Source organism: Sebastes fasciatus, chromosome 11 (genome assembly GCF_043250625.1).
Source record: "Sebastes fasciatus isolate fSebFas1 chromosome 11, fSebFas1.pri, whole genome shotgun sequence".
Taxonomy (NCBI): Eukaryota; Metazoa; Chordata; class Actinopteri; order Perciformes; family Sebastidae; genus Sebastes; species Sebastes fasciatus.
In genome coordinates, this window is record NC_133805.1 from 442,967 (window position 1) to 448,318 (window position 5,352).

Sequence of the window (5,352 nt, forward strand, 5' to 3'; positions counted from 1 at the left end):
GAGCATCAAGACATCAGCATCATCGGCAAGTGTAGCCCGCGCCCGAGCTAAAGCAGAAGCTGCAAAGGTGAGAGCATCATATGCTAGCCAAGAGGCTAAACTGAAATTGGAAAAGGCCACAAGAGATGCTCAAAATCAGTTGGAAACGGCAAGAATAGACGCAGAGTTGGAAGTGCTAACGCTACATCGAGAAGCTGATGCAGCCATAGTGGCAGCTCAAGTGTTGGAGGACGCTGAAGCTGCGCAGTCCGTTGTTGAAGATGGAAAATCTGAGGCAGAAAGGGTGAAAATTGAACGCACCAGTGAATATGTGCAAACACAGATTGACATTAGGAATAATTCTCCCACACCACCTTTATCAGTCTTACGTGTCGCTTCCTCAATTCATGCAGAGTCACATGACAGCTTCATAACATGGAGTCCACCCGTGAAAGACAATACTCAATCACAACCTATCAGCAACAAGCCAAAGTCTGAAAAAGCTGACAATAAGCACGTACCTGACCCAACTAAAGTTGCAACAAAACGTGAAGTTAGAAGAATGAACCCCACCATGAATGTTCATGCTCAGTCGTATACTCCCCGACATGCTTCTCCAGTTGGCACATCACCTTCCCCCCTGGTGGAGCCTTTGGCACAGTATTTGGCACGACGAGAACTTGTCACTTCAGGACTGTACCAATTTGATGATAAGCCCGAAAATTATCGTGCATGGTATTCCTCATTCACCAACGCAGCCAGTGAAGTTAACCTCACATCAACCCAAGAGTTGGACCTCATGACTAAATGGCTGGGAAAGGAATCAGGCGAACAGGTGAAACGCATACGCTCAGTGCATGTCAGCAACCCCAATCTAGCTTTACACAAAGCATGGGAGAGACTACGTGAATGCTATGCTGCCCCGGAAGTCATCGAAAAGTCACTGTTTCAGCGCTTGGATAACTTTCCTAAGATTTCAGCCAAGGACCCCTCCAAATTACGTGAACTTGGGGATTTGCTCACGGAGATCGAAGGCGCTAAAGAAGATGGATATCTCACTGGCTTGTCATATCTGGACACTTCTCGGGGTATTGGACCAATCGTGGACAAGCTTCCATATGGGCTTCAGGAGAAGTGGGTGTCTTCTGGGTCACGGTACAAAGAAGAACACCATGGTCACTTCCCTCCCTTTGAGTATTTTTGCAACTTTGTGTGCTATGAGGCGAAAAAGCGAAATGACCCTAGCTTCATTTATCAGGGCAGCACCACAACGCCCATGAAACCAGATAAATCCTTTTCGCGGAATTTTAACACCAACAAACCCATCTCAGTGCACAAAACTGATCTCTCTACAACCAACGATGATCCTAACAAGAACTGCCCATTACATAACAAACCCCATCCCCTTAAAAAATGTAGAACATTCAGGTACAAACTCCTTGACGACAGAAAGGCGTTCCTCAAGGAGAAAGGAATATGTTTCAAATGCTGTTCCTCAATCTCCCACTTCGCCAAAGACTGCAGGTCCTCTGTGAAGTGCTCTGAATGCGACAGCACCAGTCATGATGCAGCCATGCATCCTGGCCCATCTCCTCAAACTGTCAAGGCTCCTCCACCATCACAAGAGAACGGCGGGGAGGGAGAAGACCGTTCTAACATGACTGTTAGAACAAGCTGCACAGAAGTTTGCGGTCCAGGTCAGTGGAGCCGCTCATGCTCCAAGATCTGCCTCGCAAAGCTATACCCCAAAGGTTCTGAGGACATGGCAATCAAAGCCTATGTAATTCTGGATGACCAGAGCAATCGCTCATTAGCCAGACCAGAGTTCTTCGAGCTGTTCAACGTGAAGAGCGAACCATTCTCATACCATCTCAGAACTTGCTCTGGCATCGTAGAAACATCCGGCAAGAAGGCAGAAGGATTCCAGGTCGAGTCAATGGATGGCAAAGTTCTCATCTCTCTTCCACCACTCATTGAGTGCCTTGAGATCCCGAACAATCGGTCTGAGATTCCAACACCACGCGCAGTCCTACACCAGCCTCATCTCCATCACATTGCCAAGCACATCCCAGAACTGAACCCAGAAGCAGAAATACTATTGCTACTCGGAAGAGACGTCCTCAGGGCACACAAGGTCAGGCAGCAGGTCAACGGACCACATAACGCCCCCTTTGCCCAACGCATGGACTTGGGCTGGGTAGTAATAGGAGAGGTGTGCTTGGGTAATGTACATAAACCGACAGTCAACACGTTCAAGACCAACGTGCTGGACAGTGGTCGCCACTCAATGTTTCAACCCTGTACAAGCTTCATGCATGTCAAGGAGATGCAGCAAAGCTTTAACAGGTCTGGTAAAGCACCTGAGAGAATGCTGGGACAGACAGTATTCAACCGAACTGAGTATGACAACAAACCTGCTCCATCAGTGGAAGACATCATCTTCTTAAAGATAATGGACACAAACGTCTACAGAGACGACGCTAACAGTTGGGTTGCCCCACTGCCCTTCAGAGAACCGCGACAGCCTTTACCAAATAACAAACAGCAGGCAATCAACCGTTTCACGTCTCTGCAACGAACCTTGAAAAGAAAATCTGAGATGCAGGAACAGTATGTGGCATTCATGGAAAAGATCTTTGCTAATGGACATGCCGAGGTAGCACCGCCACTGAGGGCAGACGAGGAATGCTGGTATCTTCCAACGTTTGGGGTTTATCACCCACAGAAACCCAATCAGATCAGGGTTGTCTTTGATTCCAGCGCCCAGTCCTCTGGTGTCTCCCTCAATGACGTGCTCCTCACAGGACCCGACCTCAACAACTCCCTTCTTGGGGTCTTGCTACGCTTCCGGAAAGAGAAGGTTGCAATCCTAGCGGACATCCAACAGATGTTCCATTGTTTCTTAGTGCGTGAGGACCATCGCAACTTCCTCCGTTTTTTATGGCACAAGGACAATGACATCAACGAGGAAGTTATTGAGTACCGGATGAAGGTCCACGTCTTTGGCAACTCGCCATCTCCTGCTGTGGCCGTCTACGGACTGCGAAGAGCCATCAGAGAAGGTGCACAGGAGCACGGTGCTGATACTGTCAAGTTCGTGGAAAGACACTTCTATGTTGACGATGGCCTGATATCCCTACCATCTGAAGCTGACGCTATCGACCTTCTCCAACGAACACAGGCCTCACTCGCCGAATCTAACCTTCGCTTGCATAAGTTCGTATCAAACTGTCAGGCAGTAATGGAGGCCTTCCCACCTGAAGATTGTGCTCCAGTAATCAAAGACCTTGATCTGAATGGAGAAAATGCACCCACACAACGGAGCTTAGGTCTACTATGGGAGATCTCGTCTGACACATTCACCTACTCTGCATCGACCATGAACAAACCATTCACTCGCCGTGGAGTCCTCTCCACGGTGAACAGTGTTTTTGATCCCCTGGGTCTGCTGGCACCTGTCACGATCCAGGGAAGAGCGCTCCTCAGGGAGCTTACCTCAGAACAGTCTGACTGGGACTCACCTCTCCCGGAAGACAAATCAAGCAGATGGGAAGCTTGGAGAGATTCTCTCCAAGACCTGAAACAGCTTCATGTTCAGCGTACATACACAACAACCTCTCTCACAAAAGCAGTGCACACAGAATTGTGTGTGTTCTCAGATGCGTCAACCAAAGCCATTGGTGCTGTGGCGTACCTGAAAGTGGTGCAGGAAGATGGACAAACCGAAGTAGGATTCGTTATGGGCAAGGCAAAGCTAGCACCCCTGTCTGAGCCTACAATACCAAGGCTTGAACTGTGTGGTGCCGTCTTGGCAATAGAGATGGCAGATCTCATTCAGGAAGAGCTGGATCTGAAGTTGGATGCCATTAAGTTCTACACGGACAGCAGAGTAGTGCTTGGCTATATTTGTAACGAAACAAAACGATTCTATACATATGTCCAAAATAGAGTTCAGCGAATCCGGCAGTCCTCAAAGCCTGAGCAATGGCACTATGTATGTACAGAGGAGAACCCTGCAGACCATGCATCGAGGTCTTTACCTGCATCCCGCCTGGTGCACACTGCTTGGTTCACTGGACCCTCCTTCTTGCGTCAGCCACCTGTTGAGCAAAGTCAAACACGTGAGAGTTTCAAGCTAACTGAACCTGAAAAGGACTCAGAAATCCGACCACAGGTGCAAACTTGTGCTACTAACCTGGAGGAATCAGTACTTACCTCTGATCGCTTCAAACGCTTCTCCACTTTTACCTCGCTGGTAAGAGGAGTAGCATTCCTCGTGCACATGGTAAGATCCTACAAGCATTCAAACCAAGACAGCAAGTGCAAAGGCTGGCATAGATGTAACTTACCTCGGACTGCAGATGAGATGGCCCAAGCAAGGATCGTTATCCTTAAAGCAACACAAAAGGCAGCTTTTGCAAAAGAACTGGCAGCTCTCCGAGCCGACAAAGCCATATCCAAAAGCAGCCCCTTGCAGAAACTCAGCCCAATGTTGGAGGATGACCTCATTTGCGTTGGAGGCCGACTAAAGCACTCTCATCTAGCAACTGTAGAGAAGAACCCGCTAATTCTGCCCAAAGATAGCCACATTTCACTACTGTTAACACGACATCACCATGAACAGGTGAAACACCAAGGCCGTCACCTGACTGAAGGCGCGATCAGGGCGGCAGGACTGTGGCTCTTGGGAGGTAAGACGCTAATCAATTCAGTAATCCACAAATGCGTAACCTGCCGCAAGCTGCGTGGGAAGCTGGCAGAACAACGAATGGCAGACCTGCCTCCAGAACGTCTCGAAACCTGCCCTCCCTTTACGTATGTGGGGCTCGATGTATTTGGGCCCTGGTCAGTCACGGCCAGACGCACCAGAGGAGGACAGGCAGAGAGCAAGCGTTGGGCCATCATGTTCAGTTGTATGAGTTCGAGAGCTGTCCATATCGAGGTCATTGAGTCCATGGACTCATCCAGCTGCATAAATGCCCTCAGGCGTTTTTTCGCACTCAGAGGTCCTGCGAAACAGCTCCGATCTGATTGCGGGACTAATTTCATTGGAGCGAGGAAGGAGCTTGAGATGGACAAAATGGTGCAGAGGTACCTCAGTGATCAGGGATGCAGCTGGGAACTTAACCCACCACATGCCTCTCATATGGGGGGTTCCTGGGAGAGGATGATTGGCGTTGCCAGAAGAATCCTTGATTCAATGTTTCAACAGCGAAACACTCGCTTGACCCACGAAGTGCTTTGCACACTAATGGCAGAGGTCACAGCCATCATGAATGCACGCCCACTCATACCCGTGTCTGCAGACCCTGAAGAGCCCTTCATACTCTCGCCGTCAATGCTTGTTACACAGAAGTCAGGAGTTCCACCTCC